Genomic DNA, 25,535 nt, shown 5'->3' with positions numbered 1-25,535 from the left:
CCACCCCAATGGCCAGCACAGCGGACTAATGTCCCTTGGGCATGGCCATTGCACCCAGTTTCATGCAGGGGGTCCCAAGGCAGGGCCCTCGGTGACACTTAGAATTTTTTTTTTTTTTAAACTTGCCTATACTTACCTTGAATGAGGTCCCCCATCTTCTGGTGTTCCTCCCATGTGGGTAGGGGTGTTCCTGAGGCTTGGGGTGGGCACCTGTGGACCAACTCCATGGTCTTTGGCCATGGAAATGGGTCCACATGTACTTTAATGCCTGGTCTGACCCAGGTGTTAAATAATGGCACTAAGTAGTCTTAGCACCATTATTTAGACCCACCTGTGCTCCATTTTTGCACAGGGGATAAATATGGCGCTACGGGCATACAGTCATTTTCTGGAGACGAATGCCTACCTTGCATCTCATTGACGCTAGGTGGGTGCACACATTTAAGAAATGGCGTTAACTCCTATATTTTGACACTAGATGGGTCTAGTGTCAAAACATAATTATGGAGTTAAGTTTGCTGTGTTTTGCATAAAGAAATTATACACAAATGGCGTAAACAGATTATAAATATGCCCCTTTGTGTTTGGTGTTGTTCCGTTATTGCAATAAAGGGTCAAAGATAATTGTACATTTGGACAGTTGGGCTCGCAGGAGTCCCACGGGAGCGCAAATTTAAAAATGGGGCCTGTGATTGGTAGAGAGGCCCCATTTTCCTGTAAAGCTTTATGTTTTTGCAGTAGCAAAAGGTTCCCGCAAGTCTCGTGAGAGTAGGCGCTCTGATTGTCTGGCTGTTGGAATGTTAGGAATGAAATTGCAGCCATTATGGCTTACTGTGAAAAATTAGAGGAGTTGTGGAAATGAAAATTAAAAAAGCAATATAAGGGGCAGCAGAAAGGCATGATGTCCCCCTGAATTTCGAGAGGAGGTGTCTAAGGGATAACTACTGTGAAGAAAATAAATGTATATTGTTTTTCACTAGTTTTTACGATTTAACAGGATTCTCATGAGATCAGGAATAGTTAAAAGAGATAGCTGAGTTCTGAATACACTCTATTGATAGTAATGCAAACTGTGGTCATTGTTTTTTAGAGGAAGTGTGTACGAGATAAGTACTGTAATGAGTAGACAGTTAATTCCTAATTTTAAAAAAAAGTTACAACCTTGTGAGACTCTTGCGTGATCGTGAACATTAGAAAGGAGTTGGTGATCTTGAATAGACTGAAGTATGCACACTTGGGACAGTAGGAAGGAGTATTGGTGGATATGATGTCAAAGTGTACTATTTACAGCCATTGTTTTTTTTAAGAATTGTGAGTAGGCTATAGTCTCTTCTCACACCCTACTATGCACATCCATTATTAGAGAGAGAGAGAACGGTCCCTGGGCAGAGCGTACTATGTACACCGGTTAATTGAAGGGAAAGGTCTCAGAGGAGAGGCTGGTTTCTCTCCACACACCCTACTATGCACACCTATCGTCTGAGAAAGAGGTCTCACTGGAGAGGACAATTTTCTTCATACAGCCTACTACACGCACCTGTCATCTAAGAGAGAGGTCCCGTAGAAGAGGGCAGTCCATGTGCACACTCTACGATGCACAGCTTTATCTGAGACAGAGGTCCCGTAGAAGAGGGCAGTCCATGTGCACACTCTACGATGCACAGCTTTATCTGAGACAGAGGTCCGGTGGAAGAGGGCAGTCCATGTGCACACTCTACGATGCACAGCTTTATCTGAGACAGAGGTCCGGTGGAAGAGGGCAGTCCATGTGCACACTCTACGATGCACAGCTTTATCTGAGACAGAGGTCCCGTAGAAGAGGGCAGTCCATGTGCACACTCTACGATGCACAGCTTTATCTGAGACAGAGGTCCCGTAGAAGAGGGCAGTCCATGTGCACACTCTACGATGCACAGCCTTATCTGAGACAGAGGTCCGGTGGAAGAGGGCAGTCCATGTGCACACTCTACGATGCACAGCAGTCCATGTGCACACTCTACGATGCACAGCTTTATCTGAGACAGAGGTCCGGTGGAAGAGGGCAGTCCATGTGCACACTCTACGATGCACAGCTTTATCTGAGACAGAGGTCCGGTGGAAGAGGGCAGTCCATGTACACACTCTACGATGCACAGCTTTATCTGAGACAGAGGTCCGGTGGAAGAGGGCAGTCCATGTACACACTCTACGATGCACAGCTTTATCTGAGACAGAGGTCCGGTGGAAGAGGGCAGTCCATGTGCACACTCTACGATGCACAGCTTTATCTGAGACAGTGGTCCGGTGGAAGAGGGCAGTCCATGTGCACACTCTACGATGCACAGCTTTATCTGAGACAGCGGTCCGGTAAAAGAGGGCAGCCCATGTACACACTCTACGATGCACAGCTTTATCTGAGACGGAGGTCCGGTAGAAGAGGGCAGTCCATTTACACACTCTACGATGCACAGCTTAATCTGAGATGGAGGTCCGGTGGAAGAGGGCAGTCCATGTGCACACTCTACGATGCACAGCTTTATCTGAGACAGCGGTCCGGTGGAAGAGGGCAGTCCATGTACACACTCTACGATGCACAGCCTTATCTGAGACAGAGGTCCGGTGGAAGAGGGCAGTCCATGTGCACACTCTACGATGCACAGCTTTATCTAGACAGAGGTCCGGTAGAAGAGGGCAGTCCATGTGCACACTCTACGATGCACAGCTTTATCTAAGACAGCGGTCCGGTGGAAGAGGGCAGTCCATGTACACACTCTACGATGCACAGCCTTATCTGAGACGGAGGTCCGGTGGAAGAGGGCAGTCCATGTGCACACTCTACGATGCACAGCTTTATCTAGACAGAGGTCCGGTGGAAGAGAGCAGTCCATGTGCACACTCTACTATGCACAGCTTTATCTGAGGCAGAGGTCCGGTAGAAGAGGGCAGTCCATGTGCACACTCTACGATGCACAGCTTTATCTGAGACAGCGGTCCGGTGGAAGAGGGCAGTCCATGTGCACACTCTACGATGCACAGCTTTATCTGAGGCGGAGGTCCGGTAGAAGAGGGCAGTCCATGTGCACACTCTACGAAGCACAGCTTTATCTGAGACGGAGGTCCGGTAGAAGAGGGCAGTCCTTTTACACACTCTACGATGCACAGCTTTATCTGAGACAGCGGTCCGGTGGAAGAGGGTAGTCCATGTACACACTCTACGATGCACAGCTTTATCTGAGACAGCGGTCCGGTGGAAGAGGGCAGTCCATGTGCACACCCTACGGTGCACAGCTTTATCTGAGACAGAGGTCCGGTGGAAGAGGGTAGTCCATGTGCACACTCTACGATGCACAGCTTTATCTGAGACAGAGGTCCGGTGGAAGAGGGCAGTCCATGTGCACACTCTACGATGCACAGCTTTATCTGAGACAGCGGTCCGGAGGGAGAGGGCAGTCCATGTGCACACTCTACGATGCACAGCTTTATCTGAGACAGCGGTCCGGAGGGAGAGGGCAGTCCATGTGCACACTCTACGATGCATAGCTTTATCTGAGACAGAGGTCCGGTAGAAGAGGGCAGTGCATGTACACACTCTACGATGCACAGCTTTATCTGAGACAGATTTCCGGTAGAAGAGGGCAGTGCATGTAAACACTCTACGATGCACAGCTTTATCTGAGACAGAGGTCCGGTAGAAGAGGGCAGTCCATGTGCACACTCTACGATGCACAGCTTTATCTGAGACAGAGGTCCGGTGGAAGAGGCAGTCCATGTACACACCCTCATACCTACACCTGTGACCTGAGAGAAAGGACTTTGTGGAGAGGCATTCTCTCTCCATACACCCTACTATGCAAACCCACCATCTAAGAGAAAGGTCTGGGAGGAGAGGGCAGTCTATGGACACACCTTACTACGCACTCATGTTATCTGAGAAAGAGCTTTGGAGAGAAAGAACCGTCCAGGCAGATACCCTACTACACACATTTTTCATGTGAGAGAGAGAAGGCTGAGGGAAGAAGCCAGTCTCTCCTCTCCCCCTACTATGCACACCCATCATCCGAGAGGGGTCTCACTTGAGAGACCAGTTCCTCCATACACACTGATATGTACATCTGTCAGTTGAGACAGAAGTCTGAATGGAGAGGCAAGTCTCTCCCCACACCCTGCTACACACACCTGACATGTAAGAGATAGGTCTCAATGGGAAGGATACTCCATTCCACATACTACTATTTCCCTACAATTTTGTTTCGATTGAGTGAGACTCTAGGGAGTATCCCAAGCTTTAAGAAGTGAAGTTTGCTGCATTAACAAAAAGGTGTTTTGTGGTCTCACAAGAATCTCGCTAGATTGTATAAAAAAGTCCCAAGTCTAGACTAATAGTTAGCATTTGTATTGAATTGTTAAAGAAATGCTGTGATGAGACTGAGTGCAAACACACCCGCAGAACGACTGCCGGCGGCAGATCATTCTCCCACTTCACCGCCAAGACGTGGAACACTCTTCCCACCCACCTACAACAGACACAGCATCTACTGACCTTCAGGAGACACCTCAGGACTCGGCTGTTCAATCAGTAGCAGCCCCCCATCAGCACCTGGAGACCCTCCCGGGTGAGTAGTGCGCTTTACAAATGCTTTGATTGATTGAACTAGAGATAGCTCAGATTGTTCTTTTCGATGTGTAGGAGAAGGTAGCCTGTTGGAGTTGTGCTCAACAGAGGTGACTGAATTTAGAACTGAGACAGACTGGGCTCTACCAAAGGCATGTGAAAAGAAATGTGTTACTTTACAAATGGTTATGGAACTATAGTTGAATGCATGTTATAACAGTTGTGGATCAAAAAAACTGTATTTGAGGCTGTGGATTTTTTAAACAGAAAGGAGAAAGGAACATAAAGTAATTTGGTCAGAGAATGTAGTGATGTATTATTGTAATCAATTATCGACCAGCATGTAACTTTATATGTCGGTGGAGGGAATACTCTGTCACAAACTGGACAGATATCCCATCCCCATTGGATATAATAGGATTGTCGTAAGGTGGACTGGATATCCGGCACATTTGTAGTCTCCTCTGTGGGCATTTAAATCAGGTCCTTTGTCTTCTTTGGGGTGCAAATGGAAAACAGAAGCGTGGAAAAACAGACACATGTCATACAACATACGGATGAGTAAAACAATATTTGTTTACTTTGGAAGATCTATGAACAGTAACTGGGTGGATTAATGTATTTCCTTGGAGAAACTTGTTCTGTGTAGATCTACTCTACTTGTTTTCAATGACAAAATGAACTGCTTACATAAGTAGTGAAAAAGTGATACATTTATATGAGGAGGGTTTTTTTTCTGGTTGAGCATTGAGTACCTGGGCAGGCACAGTGTGACTTGCTTTGTTTCGAACGGAACCTTTCTGAGTCCCCGAGGACTCTGTGTCAGTGCGAAGTAGTCACTAGAATGGGATGTAGTGAAGGCTTGGTATAGAATGTTGAAGTTTACAGGTATACACGGTGGAAGAAAGACTTGTCAATTTACAGCTCTGTGTGTGGTCTAGTCATTCAGTGGGTACCAAGCAAGGGGAGACATTACAACCCCTGAGGAGTTATCAAGCTCTGCAGCATGGGTTAACTCAGCCCGAGCAAGGTGTTGAGGGTCCATAACCCTCAATTGTTGCCACATGCCAGTGGTACTCATTGTGTATTCCTTGTCCTAACGGACACTGTAGAACCCCTTTTCGTATATTTTACCAAAGATAATAGATAAATAATAATTTGTAAATTTTAGTTTTTTTTACTGTTGTTGTAGTTTATTAATTTGTTTTTTTAATACAATGTTTCAAGTTACTACTGACTTCTTTGATTAATAGCTTTTAAATATTTGAAAATGAATGCAGTTGTTCTCTGGCATGTATATGTATTTTAAAGTACTACAAGAACGGTTGTATACAGATTGAATATGAGGGAAAACCACGCTTGGATGATGTCATCAGCTGTGTTTTCAAAGATTCCAATTGAGATGTCATATATGATGCCATAGAACATGTCATAAGTGATGCCATAAGCAGTACATGGCGGGGACACAAGTCATAGAGCTACTAACTATAACTGGTGAATTTATGCGTTTTTTTTAGTTTAAAACATTAACATTGTCACTGAGAAATTCACCAAACTATAACAATACATTAACATTTGTTTTTTTCAGTTCATTTCTACGTTTCTTCTTATTGAAAACTCTTTTATTGCATCTAACTATAAAGTTACTCTGACCCTTATTTTTTCAGTGAATATATATATGAGACTCATATAATTTCCAACTCTCAGAAGCGGCTTACATTAACCTCACAAGCCGCACAGAGGTCAAGAATGAAGGCGGCACACTCCAAGTCAAATCCACGATTTATTCTTTTTGCTCAATGTGGAATTTCATTTGGATATCATGGCATCTCGTTTCGGCCGTAGCCTTCAACTGGCATAGAAACAAACAAAGTACACGTACAATTTAAAAAGGGGCAAACCCTGCCCCTTCCATAAACCACTTAAAGGGACCACATAGAAATATACATTGTTTTGTTTTCATTTCAAGATACATGGTCCCCACCTTAATTTATAATTTAAAATGTACAAAATGACAAGATTCATTCTTTTACCAAGGTAATAAATCAATCTCATGGCTGTCATAAGAGTAAAAGAGAACAACTGTTTATAAACTGATCCTGATCCGTCTTCATAAACAACAAATATACGTATTTTACCGACTGTTGGATGAAAGGTCCATATAGTTCAGACCTAGTTTCCAAAGGGAAGGTGTTTTTTGACTTGGCTATATCTTTGGCACAATTTGATGAAACTTCATGAAATTTTCCAAAACAAGTGTTCTCTATGGTTCTGTTGCACATAGGAAGTTTGAGAGTGATCTGTCAAGCAGGGGCCAAGAAAAAGGGTGGGGCAAAAAAAGCGTGTTCATGGTAATTCCCACAGGGACTTTAGACACGACTGTAGACCAAACTGCTGAACAGAAGTACCCCACATTTGGCAGAAAGGCAGGTCTTAGTACAGAAAGCACTATTTTCATTATTTGGTGTAAATCTATTGAGTAGTTTTTGAGATATTGAAAGAGAACGAAATGTGTATATCTGGGGGGACCTAAGAACTGATCTCACAGTGAGGTCTGATTGGCTGTCAGCACTTTAACCAAACGTGCTGGCGGTCATCTCAGGACCAATATACATGATAGCGCCCACTGAAATGCATTGCAGTGAATGATGGGATTAGAGGGCCACACAAAGGAGAATGACTAAAGGGTGACAACAGACTTGAGTTGCAATATACATCCTTTGTTGCTAAGGTGATTTTACCCTGTGAAGAAGCCTTCTGCTGGGATTTCATCAATCATGTTTTCTCATGATTTTCCCATAGAGGTGAACGAAGGTGCTCCGGAAGCTAAAATGAGAGTGTATTTTCTGTAAACTCACACTATCTTTCTCAGTCTGACATTTTCAGTAACACATGAACTTTCAACAGGAGCAGATATTACATCACTCATGACATCTTCTATGACATCATTGATAATATCACGATAACATTTGCAGTAACATTATTGATGAGAAAGCTGTGCATGGCAAGGGCGCGAGCTATCGCTACCTACGGGCAGGAGTTGTAGTTACTTGAAATAACTCTAACTATAACAGCTGAATTTCTATGGTTTTGTGCACGTCAAATCTGAAACTAACTATATGGACCCTGTAACCTTTGGCTTTTTAGTAAATATATCTCTAGAGTTGCCAGTAGGTAGTTATAGTTAGGACCTGGTTTCCATGGGAAAGTCACTTTTTGTTTTGCCATTAACTTTGGTGCCATTTGATGAATCTGCACATACTTTTAAAAATGTGTATGACACAAACTTCAGCTGGTGTCGTGAAAGTTTTGGGGTGATTGGTCAAGCTGGGGCCTAGAAAAAGGGGGGCTCAGAAAATGTGTTTTCCCCATGCAGTTTCCCATATGCATTTAAGTCACTACTACAACCAGAACCATTATTTGGAGTTATACCAAATTTGGTAGAAAGCTAGCTCTTAGTCCAGAAAGAGCTCTTTTCGTGAATTGGTGTAAATCGGTTCAGTAGTTTTGTAGTTATAGAAGAAAAAACAAATATAGACATCTAGGGATGCAGATCCTAAGTGGACATATCTGATTGGCTGCCAACACTTAAACCAGAAAGTGTTGGCAGCCATTTTGGGACTCTGACTCAGCCGAGTCACAATAAATGTAAAAAATAAAGAAAAGAGGGCAGGGTAGGAATACGCTGACCCCCTGGGCTTGGGACTGATGTCCCCCAGGGATTCCACCTGGGTCAACAAGCAATTTATTTTTATGTGTTGCTGCAAAATCCTGGAGGATCCACAAATCCAGTCAAATATTTTAAAAAATACAAGCGTGGCCTCCTACGTTTGTTTAACATTTAGCCCTTGGGTGCGACAGATCCAGGGGGCATATAATGTTAAATATTGTGAGGAGGTGGGTGCCCCTACCCATTGCCTAGATTGGCCCTGGTGCCTGCCCAGGGCAAAGCTAGGCAGGCTGATTGACTTAATTTGAGGTGGGCCGCACTGACCCCCCCACCATCACTCTGTGGAGCCAGCTTCTTTCTGGGGCCAGGAGTACAATTTAAGGGGAGGGCACACAGCACCCCTCCCTGCCATATTAGGTGTAATAGTTAGGAAATTGAATATAGAAAAACCTTTGAAATTCACGAAAAACCCAAATGTTAGAGGGATCTTATAGGTTCATATTTTACACACACAAAACCATTGAAACGCAACAGTTATAATTATACTTATCTCAAGAAATTATAACTTGCACCATAAGGTAACTATAACTCGTGCCCTCTCAATGCACTGCTACTTATCCCCACATAATGTAATAGTAATTAAATCTTCTGTGACATCATTTAACATATAACTGCAACACTTGCAATAAAATTATTGATGAGGAAACTGTGCATGACGGGGCTGCAAACCCTGTCCACATCCGGCTGAACACACGGGTCGTAAAATGTGACCCATGTTTGAGGCAAAAGTAACACTTATAACAGTAATTACAAGTCCAATAATCATGTAACTGTTGACTTGCCAATCCACATTGGCCCTGGAATCACAGGAATAATGACGTGATCACCATAATCCAGCCCTGATAAACAGAAGGCCATTGTAAGCCTGTAATGAGATAAACCAAAACTTTTTAAACTAGTCCTATTATAGCTATTTCTGGCAACTGCTGCTGAAATGAACTAGTCTTATTATTGGAATCTGGGAACCTCTAAAGACATTTAGACTTGGACAATAGCGTAAAAAGCCCTTCTTTAACTGAATGTATTTTTTGTTTTAATGCATAATTTCTATGTGTAATGGTTTTAATTAACTAAACACTTTATTAATAAAACTGAAACTTCCTTAGACAGGTTTGTCTTTACAGTGGGCCTTTCTTCACTCCCAGAATGCACCACTTGGAGCCGCCCCCATGTAAATGAGAGAACAACCATTGGCGCAAAACAGGAACAGGAAGTGTGATGCTTACTGTAGGAGGAGGCAGACAAGCTTCAGCGGCTCTTGGATAGCTAAAGAGCGCCAGGAGGTGCTAGGAGCAGGCGCTGTGTGCTGTCACAGTGAACCTCCATGGTGAGGCCCCTGGTGCGTAAACTCTCCCTCCCCACAAGGTGCACATTGTTCTCATAGTAAGTTATTTCACCCTGAAGAATGAAACTATCTCACATGCAATCCTAGATTGAGTACAACTTCTTCAGGCTTTTGATTTCAGTACCAACACAGCATGAAAATAACATTAAAAGTGGACTATAAAACAAAATAATAAAATATTTAACGGGGTGAGGTGGATTTCCGCCATTAATACATGCTTTACAGTCAGAGAAAGCTTACACCAGCTGAAAAGTGAAGCCATGCCTGTTGTTTGATGAAATCCATCCGTACACAGATCTGTTCATTTAAAGAGTGAGGAAGAGTCCTTGTTGCTTTTGTTCATTCAATTGCACAGGACAGAAAAGTCACCCCTCTTCGGTGTCACATTCAAGAAGCTGTTCCCAGGTACTTCCCTCACATCCAGCAGGACAGGGGCAGGATACAAGGGGTAGATCTGTAACATGACCTGCTGCTATGGAGAAGAATATGTAACACAACAGTGATATTTTAGCACATAGTTTAACACAGTGTGTAAGACAAACATCAATGTCATTCATAACAAAAAAAATTATTAGGAAGTTTCACATACGAAGTACAGTTGTGGCGGCTTGAACCTAAATGGTGCACCCTCAAATGTGATCTACATACTCTGGACTGCAAGTACTTCCAAAGCACATGGGTCTATAAACCCTATTGGCTTTTCCACTGCATGTTCGTTTACCCTCGATGGCCACTGCAAATGAATGTGCATCTGCAGTGGTCATCCCTGAAAGTGTTTTACTCAGTGGCTGCTAGTGTACACCTGCAGTGGTCGTTTTACTCAGTGGAAGCTAGTGTACACCTGCAGTGGTCATCCCAGAAAGCTTTTTACTCAGTGGCTGCTGGTGTACACCTGCAGTGGTCATCCCTGAAAGTGTTTTACTCAGTGGCTGCTAGTGTACACCTGCAGTGGTCATCCCTGAAAGTGTTTTAGTCAGTGGCGGCTAGTGTACACCTGCAGTGGCCATATCAGAAAGTGTTTTACTCAGTGGCGGCTAGTGTACACCTCCAGTGGTGGTTTTACTCAGTGGCTGCTAGTGTACACCTGCAGTGGTCATCCCAGAAAGTGTTTTACTCAGTGGCGGCTAGTATACACCTGCAGTCGTCATCCCTGAAAGTGTTTTACTCAGTGGCGGCTAGTGTACACCTGCAGTGGTCATCGCTGAAAGTGTTTTACTCAGTGGCGGCTAGTACACACCTGCAGTGGTCATCCCTGAAAATGTTTTACTCAGTGGCGGCTAGTGTACACCTGCAGTGGTCATCGCTGAAAGTGTTTTACTCAGTGGCAGCTAGTGTACACCTGCAGTGGTCATTTTACTCAGTGGCGGCCAGTGTACACCTGCAGTGGTCATCCCTGAAAGTGTTTTACTCAGTGGCGGCTAGTGTACACCTGGAGTGGTCATCTCTGAAAGTTTTTTACTCAGTGGCGGCTAGTGTACACCTCCAGTGGTGGTTTTACTCAGTGGCTGCTAGTGTACACCGGCAGTGGTCATCCCTGAAAGTGTTTTACTCAGTGGCGGCTAGTATACACCTGCAGTGGTCATCGCTGAAAGTGTTTTACTCAGTGGCGGCTAGGACACACCTGCAGTGGTCATCCCTGAAAGTGTTTTACTCAGTGGCGGCTAGTGTACACCTGCAGTGGTCATCGCTGAAAGTGTTTTACTCAGTGGCAGCTAGTGTACACCTGCAGTGGTCATTTTACTCAGTGGCGGCTAGTGTACACCTGCAGTGGTCATCCCTGAAAGTGTTTTACTCAGTGGCGGCTAGTGTACACCTGGAGTGGTCATCTCTGAAAGTTTTTTACTCAGTGGCGGCTAGTGTACACCTCCAGTGGTGGTTTTACTCAGTGGCCGCTAGTGTACACCTGCAGTGGTCATCCCTGAAAGTGTTTTACTCAGTGGCTGCTGGTGTACACCTGCAGTGGTCATCCCAGAAAGTGTTTTACTCAGTGGCGGCTAGTATACACCTGGAGTGGTCATCTCTGAAAGTTTTTTACTCAGTGGCGGCTAGTGTACACCTCCAGTGGTGGTTTTACTCAGTGGCTGCTAGTGTACACCGGCAGTGGTCATCCCTGAAAGTGTTTTACTCAGTGGCGGCTAGTATACACCTGCAGTGGTCATCGCTGAAAGTGTTTTACTCAGTGGCGGCTAGTACACACCTGCAGTGGTCATCCCTGAAAGTGTTTTACTCAGTGGCGGCTAGTGTACACCTGCAGTGGTCATCGCTGAAAGTGTTTTACTCAGTGGCAGCTAGTGTACACCTGCAGTGGTCATTTTACTCAGTGGCGGCTAGTGTACACCTGCAGTGGTCATCCCTGAAAGTGTTTTACTCAGTGGCGGCTAGTGTACGCCTGGAGTGGTCATCTCTGAAAGTTTTTTACTCAGTGGCGGCTAGTGTACACCTCCAGTGGTTGTTTTACTCAGTGGCGGCTAGTGTACACCTGCAGTGGCCATCTCAGATAGGGTTTTACTCAGTGGCTGCTAGTGACATTTGAAAGTGGTTGCTGTAAAAGTTAGGGCTGACTTAGGAAGCAGGCAAGCACTGCGTTTCTTTAACGTTCTCCTACTTCTTATTTTGAAGGCTGTGTACCCCCCGATGAGAGTCCCACCACACCCATCTGCACAGAACCACAGTTACAACAGAAACACGTCCCCACTGCCTGCGCTGTCTGCAGAGAGGCCACAGATTGGATGGCACAAACACAGCGATGCTGGTGACTCGGTTCCAAGGCTAGGAGATGAATGAAAAACTGCTCCGAAGTGATGTGGCCAGGGGTCTTCAGTGAACTGATCTATAGGGCGGCTTTAAGCCACAGTTCACCTTTAATCTTGCCTCACAGTTGGAGCGCTTTATATGAGCACCAGCTACATTACACAAGAACAGGATTCGCTTTTGGTTTCTTTGGGCCAAAGACATTTCCGCCCTTCAACGAATGGTTAGCTATAATTAAATAAAGGATTTTTTAAATATCATTGGGAGCTGAGCATTTGTGCGCACAAATCACCCATTCTTAATGTACAGTTAATCCACGAGATGACCATATGGTTTTATGAAATGACGTCACTTCGCTCCTGGAGGGAGATTTCTTCACCGAATACGGTAAAATAACAGAATCTACCTGCGGGAGCCTGTGAACGTGTGTTTATGTGCTCTCGGCTTTCCCGCCATTGTGCACCATCTCGACGGGGCTTTCATTGCCTGAGTGCCCTGTGTGTGCTGGTGACACACGGGGACACATCTACACTATTAATCCCGTAGTCTGGGGGAGGCACCAACAACGCACATCTTGTACCGAAGCTGGCGCCATGACATGTAGAAAGTTACAAGGACCTATGCTGACGTCAGATGTATTTGAGCACAAGAATGACGTCATGAGTGGGCCAGGGCACAATGTTAGCCAATCCCCTTTACTAAAGAATCTACAACTGGTGGCACAGTGGCAGTGGGACACGTGGCCGCCAGTGCGCGGAGGCTTCTCCCAGGTGCACTCTTTGCATCCGGGAGATTCATGCTCTGGTTTTACACAGCCGTAAATGTGCATGACTGAACATGACCGAAAACGCGTTAATTCATGCAGATGGGCAGGAACCTGTGGGCTTCTCACGCACAGCCCGTGGGTGCTCTGAAGGCACATGAACCTGAGCTTACACCAGGGTTTGTGCAGGGAAACCATGAGAGGACGGTCAGTGGTGCGTGGCTGCTGAGAGACATCCTGCAGCGCCTTTAACCCCCAGGCACAGGGAGGTGAGACCTTGCTGCCCAAGATCAGGGTGCGTGAGTTGAAGCTGGCGCCGTGACTTGCAGCTGGTGGAGCGGCCGATGAACAGACTGAGGGGCACAGCGCCCACCTCCTTTCCAGAAGCGCTTTCTCATAGCAAGGCAATCTGAGCCCGGTGCAAGGAGGCACTGCAGGGGCCCATGTAGGAGCCCCCACACCCACTCAGGCCACTCCCCGGCCTCGTCTTACAATGGGCCCCCTGCACACCCTGTGATACTAAACATGGTGCATCTGTGAGTGTCCGGTGTTTCTTGTCCTAGCTGACCTGCACACCCTGTGATACTAAACATGGCGCATCTGTGAGTGTCCGGTGTTTCTTGTCCTAGCTGACCGCACGGGGCCCATGTAGGAGCCCCCTGCACACCCTGTGATACTAAACATGGTGCATCTGTGAGTGTCCGGTGTTTCTTGTCCTAGCTGACCTGCACACCCTGTGATACTAAACATGGTGCATCTGTGAGTGTCCGGTGTTTCTTGTCCTAGCTGACCTGCACACCCTGTGATACTAAACATGGCGCATCTGTGAGTGTCCGGTGTTTCTTGTCCTAGCTGACCGCACAGGGCTCATGTAGGAGCCCCCTGCACACCCTGTGATACTAAACATGGTGCATCTGTGAGTGTCCGGTGTTTCTTGTCCTAGCTGACCTCCTGGGGCTCGGGTACGTTCCACATGAAGGGGGGTCACAGAAGGAACAGAGATGAATGAACACCCCGAGAGTATTCTCAGCTTTGTGCATTGTGAGTCCATGTGTGAGGAGGCCACGGACACCGGACCTGCTATTGCAGCAAAACTCACAGCATCGCCAAGGAAAGGGCTTCAGTGGCAATAATAATAGAAACAGATCTTGGGAGGCTCTCACGCACACAACTCAAAAATCATAAACAGGTAAATTATGAACAATTATGTCATCAATGAACACACAACTACACATAGGAATCAAGGAGAGATGTTGCTACTTCTGAGCTAGATGATAAGATTTTTCCACTTCACACACTGTGTGATCTTGTTCAAATCCTCATCCGGCCCCTTGGCCTCAATTGCCCCAACATCTGATTGCAAATGAGTGTAGATGATAAACGCATGCCATTACACACACTCCGAGGCCAATAAAGCCGAGAGCCCTTCATTGAACAGAAAGGCAAGACCTCTGGGAGTCAGTCTGCCGGATGGAAAGTCACTCATGGTGGAAAAGGCTGGCTAAATACACAGGGTATGGGCATTCTCAGACAGACCTCCCAAGGTACCCAACTTAGGGCCTGATTTAGAACTCTCAGACTCTGTCACCACGGTGACGGATATCCCATCCACCAAAATCTAAATCTCATGATTTCCTATGCGATTTGGATTTCCGATGTGACAGAGTAACCCGTCCTCCGAGTTCTAAATCAGGCCCATACTTGGTTAAATACTTGATACTGTCTTCCATCAGCCGTGTCTCATTTTGATCACGTGCTCCGAGAGCAGCCAAGAGCTTGATCCAGTTTTCTCTTTTGCTGCTAAGACTCCCCGTCAACCAGCCTTGTGAATGATCTTCATGCCCCAGCGCTTCCAGCCCGTCTTAATGCATGCCGCAGCCCTAAGAGGTGTGTTCTTTTTTGTGTTGTAATTCTTTATTCAAAAAACCAATAAGACATTACACAGAGCCTTGACACGAAGCAAAGTACACAAGCCTAGTGGTACAAACACTGTGATACAGAAATACAGAAATAGTTGGGTATACTGTCAGGTGTAGATGAACAAGAGAGCCTAACATGCCCTGTATCAAATCGGAAGCTCGATAAAACATAAAATGTTGTTGATCATAACGCAGTGTGTGACACTGCCAGTAAGCTATCCCATGCCCAGTCTGAATTGAGTACAGGGCCTTCAAGAATCCTGGTGAAACGCTTTCAACTACCCCTCCTCAGAACCGCCCAGGACTCCATTGTGTTTAGGCTAGGCCTAGGTAAAATTAGCGGGGCTAGGGCAGACTAGGAAGTAGGTATAGTACAAGGTGATATTCAGTCCTTCCAGGATACACAAAGCCTCCAGATGTGGAGAGAGATGATAGGGGGGAGACATAAGTGTACATCTATTAAGGGTGATGTTACAGGACCCCGGATCCTTGAGGGTGGAGGTCATGAACCTGTGGCGGGTAGAAAGAACCAGGACGGTAGAAGGGGAGTTTGATGAAGGAAAGAAGGGGAAATGGGGAAAGAGAAGGAAGAAGAAGAAGTAAGAGTCGACAGAGTACGCGCCACTTCAACCTTAGATCCAGCTTTATCAGCTCAGTACTAACCAGAATCCTCAACACCCCATCACATGGCATCCTTGTGAGAAAGTAGCCTCTTTCTAGCCTTGTTACCCCCACTTTTGGCCTGTTTGTGAGTGTATGTCAGGGTGTTTTCACTGTCTCACTGGGATCCTGCTAGCCAGGGCCCTGTGCTCATAGTGAAGACCCTATGTTTTCAGTATGTTTGTTATGTGTCACTGGGACCCTGCTAGCCAGGACCCGAGTGGTCATAAGTTTGTGACCTATATGTATGTGTTCCCTCTGTGATGCCTAACTGTCTCACTGAGGCTCTGCTAACCAGAACCTCAGTGGTTATGCTCTCTCTTCTTTACAAATTGTCACTAACAGACTAGTGACCAATTTTACCACTTCACATTGGCATACTGGAACACCCTTATAATTCCCTATATGGTACTGACGTACCCAGGGTATTGGGGTTCCAGGAGATCCCTATGGGCTGCAGCATTTCTTTTGCCACCCATAGGGCGCTCTGACAATTCTTACACAGGCCTGCCACGTTATTTCACAGCCATTTACCACTGCACTTAAGCAACTTATAAGTCACCTATATGTCTAACCTTTACCTGGTAAAGGTTGGGTGCTAAGTTACTTAGTGTGTGGGCACCCTGGCACTAGCCAAGGTGCCCCCATATTGTCCAGGGCAAATTCCCCAGACTTTGTGAGTGCGGGGACACCATTTAACGCATGCACTATACATATGTCACGACATATGTATAGCGTCACAATGGTAACTCCGAACATGGCCATGTAACATGTCTAAGATCATGGAATTGCCACCCCAATGCCATTCCATGATCCCCCGAGTCTCTAGCACAGACCCGGGTACTGCCAAACTAACTTTCCCGGGGTTTCACTGCAGCTGCTGCCAACCCCTCAGACAGCTTTCTGCCCTCCTGTGGTCCAGCCAGGCTTGGCCCAGCAAGGCAGAACAAAGGACTTCCTCAGAGAGAGGGTGTTACACCCTCTCCCTTTGGAAAAAAGGTGCCAGGGCTGGGGAGAAGTAGCCTCCCCCAGCCTCTGGAAATGCTTTCATGGGCACAGATGGTGCCCATCTCTGCATAAGCCAGTCTACACCGGTTCAGGGATCCCCCAGCCCTGCACTGGCGCGAAACTGGACAAAGGAAAGCGGAGTGACCACTCCCCTGACCTGTACCTCCCAGGGGAGGTGCCTAGAGCTCCTCCAGTGTGCTCCAGACCTCTGCCATCTTGGAAACAGAGGTGCTGCTGGCACACTGGACTGCTCTGAGTGGCCAGTGCCAGAAGGTGACGTCAGAGACTCCTTCTGATAGGCTCTTACCTGTGTTGCTAGCCTATCCTCCTTCCTAGGTAGCCAAACCTCCTTTTCTGGCTATTTAGGGTCTCTGCTTTAGGGAATTCTTTAGATAACGAATGCAAGAGCTCATCAGAGTTCCTCTGCATCTCTCTCTTCACCTTCTGCCAAAGGATCAACCCCTGACTGCTCAGGACGCCTGCAAAACCGCAACAAAGTAGCAAAGATGACTACTGCAACCTTGTATCGCTGATCCTGCCGCTTTCTCGCCTGTTTCCTTGTGGTGCATGCTCTGGGGGTACCCTGCCTCCTTTCTGCACCAGGAGCTCTGAAGAAATCTCCCGTGGGTCGACGGAATCTTCCCCCTGCAACCGCAGGCAACAAAAGACTGCATCACCGGTCCTCTGGGTCCCCTCTCAGCACGACGAGCATGGTCCCTGGAACTCAGCAACTCTGTCCAAGTGACTCCCACAGTCAAGTGACTCTTCAGTCCAAGTTTGGAGGAGGTAGTCCTTGCCTCCCCACGCTAGACTGCATTGCTGGGTACCGAGTGATTTGCAGCTGCTCCGGCTCCTGTGCACTCTTCCAGGATTTCCTTTGTGCACAGCCAAGCCTGGATCCCGGGCACTCTAACCTGCAGTGCACAACCTCCTGAGTTGTCCTCCGGCGTCATGGGACTCCCTTTTGTGTCTTCGGGTGAGCTCCGGTTCACTCCTCTTCCAAGTGCCTGTTCTGGTACTTCCGTGGGTGCTGCCTGCTTCTGTGAGGGCTCCCTGACTTGCTGGGCGCCCCCTCTGTCTCCTCATCGAAGTGGCAACATCCTGGTCCCTCCTGGGCCACAGCAGCATCCAAAAACCCTAACCGCAACCCTTGCAGCTAGCAAGGCTTGTTTGTGGTCTTTCTGCGTGGGAACACCTCTGCAAGCTTCTTCACGACGTTGGACATCCATCCTCCAAAGGGGAAGTTTCTAGCCCTCTTTGTTCTTGCAGAATCCACAGCTTCTGCCATCCGGTGGCAGCTTCTTTGCACCCTCAGCTGGCATTTTCTGGGCATCTGCCCAATCTCGACTTTGTTGCGACTCTTGGACTTGGTCCCCTTGTTCCACAGGTACTCTCATCCAGAAATCCACTTTGGTTGCATTGCTGGTGTTGGTCTTCCTTGTAGAATTCCCCTATCACGACTTCTGTGCTCTCTGGGGAATCTAGGTGCACTTTACACCTACTTTTCAGGGCCTTGGGGTGGGCTATTTTTCTAACCCTCACTGTTTTCTTACAGTCCCAGCGACCCTCTACAAGCTCACATAGGTTTGGGGTCCATTCGTGGTTCGCATTCCACTTTTGGAGTATTCAGTTTGTGTTGCCCCTATACCTATGTACTCCTATTGCAATCTACTGTAATTCTACATTGCTTGCATTACTTCCTTGTGCTATTACTGCATATTTTTGGTATCGTGTACATATATCTGGTGTATATTTGGCACCCTCATATTGAGGGTACTCACTGAGATACTTTTGGCATATTGTCATAAAAATAAAGTACCTTTAATTTTAGTATATCTGTGTATTGTGTTTTCTTGTGATATTGTGCATATGACACCAGTGGTATAGTGGGAGCTTTGCATGTCTCCTAGTTCAGCCTAAGCTGCTCTGCTATAGCCACCTTCTATCAGCCTAAGCTGCTAGAAACACCTCTTCTACACTAGCAAGGGATAACTGGACCTGATACAGAGTGTAAGTACCCCTTGGTACCCACTACAAGCCAGGCCAGCCTCCTAGAATCCTTCCCAGACTCATGGAAGCACACAGAAGTCACACCCGTACTCAAGAAGCCAGCAGCCGACCCCAATGACCTCAAAAGCTACAGACCCATCTCCCTGCTACTGTACCCCACGAAAGTCATAGAAAAAATCATCAATCAACAGCTCACCGAACCCCTAGAACAAAACCACCTGCTTGACCACTCCCAATCTGGATTCTGAACAAACCACAGCACGGAGACCACACTAATCACAGCTGATTCGTCCTAGACTGAGGAGACCAGCAGCACTAATCCTACTGGACCTCTATGTGGCTTTCAACAGTCTCTCAACACACTCTTCTCAAGAATCTCCACAACATCAGTATTCAACAAGACGCTCTCAAGTGGATCGTCTCCTTTCTCTCAGGCCACACACAAAGCATCTGCAGCCACCCTTTGCCTCCGCGTCCAAATCCATCAACTGCAGCGTACTCCAAGGATCCACCATCAGCCCGCACTCTTCAACATTTACATGATCCACCTCGCAGACATCATCAGATCCCGCATCATCACCATACTCTCCTATGCGTATGACACACAACTGATCTTATCGCTCACCAAGACCCCCAAAATGCCAAGACCAACTTCCACATTGCCATGAATGATGTAGCCAAATGGATGAACCACAGTTGCCTCAAGCTGAAGACCGACAAGACAGAGTTCCTGATATTAGGAAATGTGGCAAGTTGGCTGTTGACTGCTTTTTCAATGACTTTCACAGGAAATGGGAGTAGGGAGATGGGTCTGAAATTTTTGAGGTCGGTGGGGTCAGCCGAGGGTTTCTTGAAGAGGGGTTTGATCTTGGCGTGTTTCCGTAATTGGGGAAGGTGGCGGCAACTAGTGAGCGGTTGATGGTGAGGTGGGGCTTGGGGCGATGGTGCCTGTGGCGCTGTTGAAAATGTGGTGGGGGCATGGGTCCGAGGGGACCCCAGAGTGTGTGGATCTCATTGTTCTCAGCGTATCTTCGGTGGTGAGGGGGGTCTAGGTGGTGATTGTTGGCCTGTGGTTGTCGGGTTTTGGTAGAGGAAGTTCTGTGCGTCGGTTGTTGTAGGAGGCTGGACTGGCTTGTAGTGAGTACCAAGGGGTACTTGCACCTTGCACCAGGCCCAGTTATCCCTTATTAGTGTATAGGGTGTCTAGCAGCTTAGGCTGATAGATAATGGTAGCTTAGCAGAGCAGCTTAGGCTGAACTAGGAGACGTGTGAAGCTACTACAGTACCACTTAGTGTCATATGCACAATATCACAAGAAAACACAATACACAGTTATACTAAAAATAAAGGTACTTTATTTTTATGACAATATGCCAAAGTATCTTAGAGTGTACCCTCAGTGAGAGGATAGGAAATATACACAAGATATATATACACAATAGCAAAAATATGCAGTATAGTCTTAGAAAACAGTGCAAACAATGTATAGTTACAATAGAATGCAATGGGGAAACATAGGGATAGGGGCAACACAAACCATATACTCCAAAAGTGGAATGCGAACCACAAATGGACCCCAAACCTATGTGACCTTGTAGAGGGTCGCTGGGACTATTAGAAAATAGTGAGAGTTAGAAAAATAACCCTTCCCAAGACCCTGAAAAGTGAGTGCAAAGTGCACTAAAGTTCCCCTAAGGACAAAGAAGTCGTGTTAGAGGAATAATGCAGGAAAGACACAAACCAGCAATGCAACAACTGTGGATTTCCAATCTAGGGTACCTGTGGAACAAGGGGACCAAGTCCAAAAGTCACAAGCAAGTCGGAGATGGGCAGATGCCCAGGAAATGCCAGCTGCGGGTGCAAAGAAGCTTCTACTGGACAGAAGAAGCTGAGGTTTCTGCAGGAACGAAAAGGGCTAGAGACTTCCCCTTTGGTGGACGGATCTCTCTTGCCGTGGAGAGTCGTGCAGAAGTATTTTCCAGCCAAAAGAACGCCAACAAACCTTACTAGTTGCAAATCGTGCGTTTGGCGTTTTTGGACGCTGCTGGGGCCCAGGAAGGACCAGGAGGTCGCAAATTGGACCTGAAGAGAGAGGGGACATCGAGCAAGACAAAGAGCCCTCACTGAAGCAGGTAGCACCCGGAGAAGTGCCAGAAACAGGCACTACGAGGATGCGTGAAACGGTGCTCGCCGAAGTTGCACAAAGGAGTCCCACGTCGCCGGAGACCAACTTAGAAAGTCGTGCAATGCAGGTTAGAGTGCCGTGGACCCAGGCTTGGCTGTGCACAAAGGATTTCCGCCGGAAGTGCACAGGGACCGGAGTAGCTGCAAAGTCGCGGTTCCCAGCAATGCAGCCCAGCGAGGTGAGGCAAGGACTTACCTCCACCAAACTTGGACTGAAGAGTCACTGGACTGTGAGGGTCACTTGGACAGAGTCGCTGGATTCGAGGGACCTCGCTCGTCGTGCTGAGAGGAGACCCAAGGGACCGGTAATGCAGCTTTTTGGTGCCTGCGGTTGCAGGGGGAAGATTCCGTCGACCCACGGGAGATTTCTTCGGAGCTTCTGGTGCAGAGAGGAGGCAGACTACCCCCACAGCATGCACAAGCAGGAAAACAGTCGAGAAGGCGGCAGGATCAGCGTTACAGAGTTGCAGTAGTCGTCTTTGCTACTATGTTGCAGGTTTGCAGGCTTCCAGCGCGGTCAGCAGTCGATTCCTTATCAGAAGGTGAAGAGAGAGATGCAGAGGAACTCGGATGAGCTCTTGCATTCGTTATCTGAAGTTTCCCCAGAGACAGAGACCCTAAATAGCCAGAAAAGAGGGTTTGGCTACCTAGGAGAGAGGATAGGCTAGTAACACCTGAAGGAGCCTATCAGCAGGAGTCTCTGACGTCACCTGGTGGCACTGGCCACTCAGAGCAGTCCAGTGTGCCAGCAGCACCTCTGTTTCCAAGATGGCAGAGGTCTGGAGCACACTGGAGGAGCTCTGGACACCTCCCAGGGGAGGTGCAGGTCAGGGGAGTGGTCACTCCCCTTTCCTTTGTCCAGTTTCGCGCCAGAGCAGGGGCTAAGGGGTCCCTGAACCGGTGTAGACTGGCTTATGCAGAATTGGGCACCTCTGTGCCCAACAAAGCATTTCCAGAGGCTGGGGGAGGCTACTCCTCCCCTGCCTTCACACCATTTTCCAAAGGGAGAGGGTGTCACACCCTCTCTCAGAGGAAGTTCTTTGTTCTGCCATCCTGGGCCAGGCCTGGCTGGACCCCAGGAGGACAGCTGCCTGTCTGAGGGGTTGGCAGCAGCAGCAGCTGCAGTGAAACCCCAGGAAGGGCAGTTTGGCAGTACCAGGGTCTGTGCTACAGACCACTGGGATCATGGGATTGTGCCAACTATGCCAGGATGGCATAGAGGGGGCAATTCCATGATCATAGACATGTTACATGGCCATATTCGGAGTTACCATTGTGAAGCTACATATAGGTAGTGACCTATATGTAGTGCACACGTGTAATGGTGTCCCCGCACTCACAAAGTTCAGGGAATTGGCTCTGAACAATGTGGGGGCACCTTGGCTAGTGCCAGGGTGCCCACACACTAAGTAACTTTGCACCTAACCTTTACCAGGTAAAGGTTAGACATATAGGTGACTTATAAGTTACTTAAGTGCAGTGTAAAATGGCTGTGAAATAACGTGGACGTTATTTCACTCAGGCTGCAGTGGCAGGCCTGTGTAAGAATTGTCAGAGCTCCCTATGGGTGGCAAAAGAAATGCTGCAGCCCATAGGGATCTCCTGGAACCCCAATACCCTGGGTACCTCAGTACCATATACTAGGGAATTATAAGGGTGTTCCAGTAAGCCAATGTAAATTGGTAAAAATGGTCACTAGCCTGTTAGTGACAATTTGGAAAGTAATGAGAGAGCATAACCACTGAGGTTCTGGTTAGCAGAGCCTCAGTGAGACAGTTAGGCACCACACAGGGAACATATACATGCACACCTATGAGCACTGGGGCCCTGTGTGACAGGGTCCCAGTGACACATACATATAGGCCACAAACCTATGAGCACTGGGGTCCTGACCAGCAGGATCCCAGTGACACCTAACAAAGATACTGAAAACATAGTGTTTTCACTATGAGCACTGAGGCCTGGCTATCAGGATCCCAGTGAGACAGTGAAAACAGTGACAAACACCCTGACATACACTCACAAACAGGCCAAAAGTGGGGGTAACAATGCTAGAAAGAGGCTACCTTCTCACAGTTGTCCTTGCTGAAATTGTTGTAGATAGTCTTTATTTTGTGGTGGAAGTAGGTGTTGAGTCTGTTGCAGAGTTCACTGTTGGGTTGGGCGAACTACTTGATGATGCTGAAGAGTTCCTTGCTGTTGTGTGTGTGTGAGTAGATTCTGTCTTAAATAGCTTTCTTTCTGGTGTTTCTGATGAGTTGGTGGTGTGCGGTGGGGGCGGCTCTGAAGTTGCCATGGGCTTCTGTGGATTTGGTGTTTGTCCAGATTTTTTCAAGGCAGTGACAAGTGAGTCTAATTCAGTGGTGAACCAGCTGGCTTTCTTTGCATGTGTGCTGAGGGGGGGCTATGATGTTGGTGCAGTAGGCGATCCATTTGTGGAGGGTACGTGCTGCGGTGTTTCGGTCATCGTGTGCGATGGTGGGGGCAGGATGATGAGGGCGGCGGTGAGCTGATCGTAGGTTATTCTTGTCCAGTTTCTATGTGATGGTTAGTGTTGGTGTCTGATAAAGATGGGAGCATTGAAGGTGAAATGGATGCATCAGTGGTCTGTCCATGGCAGTTCTGTGGTGTGACTGTAGGTAGCGGAGGTTCCTGTGGTGAAGATGGGATCAAGGGTGTGTCCTGCTGAGTGCTGAGAGGACCTGGCCTGGCTGTTCGGGCTGGACTGTTCCCACGGGGAACAGGGTCAGGACTGATTTGCATTTGACTGGGTCCAAACTGGGGTGGAATGGGTAGCAAAATAATTCATGGATTAAACTCAAATCTGTGACTGGGGTGAATGTTTGATTGGTTCCACATTCTATCTGTCAATTGTGTTTGTTTGCTTTTGTTGCCATAAGTGCGCTGGGTATGCCCAGACGTGGGTCCCGGGCTCACTATGCCACTGGAATCAAGCTAACCTGGCTGATGAAGGACCTGGCCTGGCAGTTCTGGCTGGACTGTTCCCATGGGGAACAGGGTCAAGACTGATTTGCATATGGCTGGGTCCAAACTGGGGTGGCATAGTGAGCAAAAAAAATTGATGGCTTAAACCTAGATCGGTGACTGGGTTGAATGTGTGATTGGTTCCACATTCCGTCCATCATTTGTGTTTGTTTGAGTGTTTGCTCTGTCACGATCTGTCGGAGTCCTAAGTCGTGGAGGTTGTCTGGGAGGGATGTGGTGTGGGGGTCTTGTAGATTTTTGAGGTGGAAATTGAGGTCTTCCAGGAGGGTGTAGTTGGTGGCTATAATGGCTTGTGTGGAGATGCAGTCTGTGATGGAGTCGGCTAAGAGTGTACGTGGACCAGGAAGGTGGCAGATGAGGGTTCCCCTGATGGTGGATGTCAGGCTGGTGTGTAGCTTGAAGTTGAGGTATTCCATCAGGCTTGTGGATTCCGCGGAGCCTTTGGAATGTGTGTTCAGGTGGAGGTTGGACCTGTGGACGATGGTGATTCCCCCCACCGGGCGGATGGGGCTGTCTTTCTGGGTGATCTTGTATCCCTGGGGGATGGCGATGGCGATGTCCGGGACTGAGGTGGTGTTGGTCCAGGTCTCAGTTATGAACGCGACGTCCGGGATGGGAGGTCCCAGATTTCAGTAGCGTGTTTGTGGAGGGAGCGGACATTGAGAAGAATGCACTTCAGAGTTTTCGTGGTCGGTGTGTTGTCGCAAGTGGGTTGTGCTCTGTCCAAGGTCTTGGTGGTGGTGTAGGTTTGGCGGCAGCGGAGGCAGCTGAAAGGACCGTGGGTGATAGCTGGTGATGCTTGCTTGCAGTTGTTGTTGCGTCCTGGGTTGAGTGCAATGAGTGCTGCTGATGTGAAGAGGCGGCGGGCGGCAGGACCTGAGGTTCTGGCGCTGGTCGCATTCGGGTCACGGACGGGCGCAGACGGGATTGCCTTAAGCAGTGGTGTGTCCGTTGCGTGCCGTGCAGCTGCCATTAAGTAGGGAGGGGGGAGGAAAGGACAGCTGGGAGGGGGGAGAGGGAATCGGCGTGAAAAAAGGGGCGGGCTGCAGGGGCAGCAGCGGTGGAAAGAGTGAACAAGAGAGACGGAGGGGGCGGGGCCGCTGGGGCAGCAGCGGTCGGAAGAGTGAACGAGAGAGAGGAGGGGGGCTGGGCCAAAGGGTGGCAGGACATGCGGTTCTGGTGTTGGTTGCATTCCGTTCGCGGACGGGCGCAGACCGGACTGCCTTAGGTGTGCCTTTGGCGTACCGGCGGTGTGCCCATTGCATGGCTGCACAGCTGCCATTAAGTAGGGAGGGGGTAGGAGAGGACAACTGGGAGGCGGGAGAGGGAAAAAAGGGGGCAGGGGCAGCAGCGGAGGGAAGAGTGAACAAGAGAGAGGAGGGGGGCTGAGCCGCAGGGGCAGCATCGGCGGGGAGTGAGAGAGGGGGGAGAGTGACAGTGATGTGAGAAAGAGTGGAGTGAGGGGAATTCAAAACGAGGAAGAGAGGGAAAAAGTGTAGAAAGCAAAAGGCACAAAAGGAGCAGCACACAAAAAAATAAAAAGAGGAAAAAAGAGGAAAAAAAGAGAA

General features: G+C 47.9%; 1 protein-coding gene and 1 pseudogene across 3 annotated transcripts in view; both read right to left on the bottom strand.

The window, feature by feature from the left end:
* Window positions 1-155, bottom strand: part of LOC138279249 (uncharacterized) — an 84,275-nt pseudogene extending 84,120 nt beyond the window's left edge.
* The window catches only part of LOC138283061 (uncharacterized), a 339,327-nt gene that overhangs the window by 211,849 nt on the left and 101,943 nt on the right, over window positions 1-25,535 (bottom strand). The window contains exon 6 of one of the 3 annotated variants that reach the window (XM_069221203.1): window positions 5,195-10,138. The exons of 1 other annotated variant lie outside the window; for it this stretch is intronic. The gene's annotated coding sequence lies outside the window, so the exon portion shown is untranslated. Of the gene's footprint in view, window positions 1-5,194; window positions 10,139-25,535 lie in introns of those variants that run through there. One more of the 3 variants, XM_069221205.1, reaches the window with a different exon arrangement.

The sequence above is a fragment of the Pleurodeles waltl genome, chromosome 2_2 (genome assembly GCF_031143425.1).
Source record: "Pleurodeles waltl isolate 20211129_DDA chromosome 2_2, aPleWal1.hap1.20221129, whole genome shotgun sequence".
NCBI classification, from domain to species: Eukaryota; Metazoa; Chordata; class Amphibia; order Caudata; family Salamandridae; genus Pleurodeles; species Pleurodeles waltl.
Note: the sequence above shows the minus strand (reverse complement) of the source record. Positions and strands in the feature narration are given on the sequence as shown.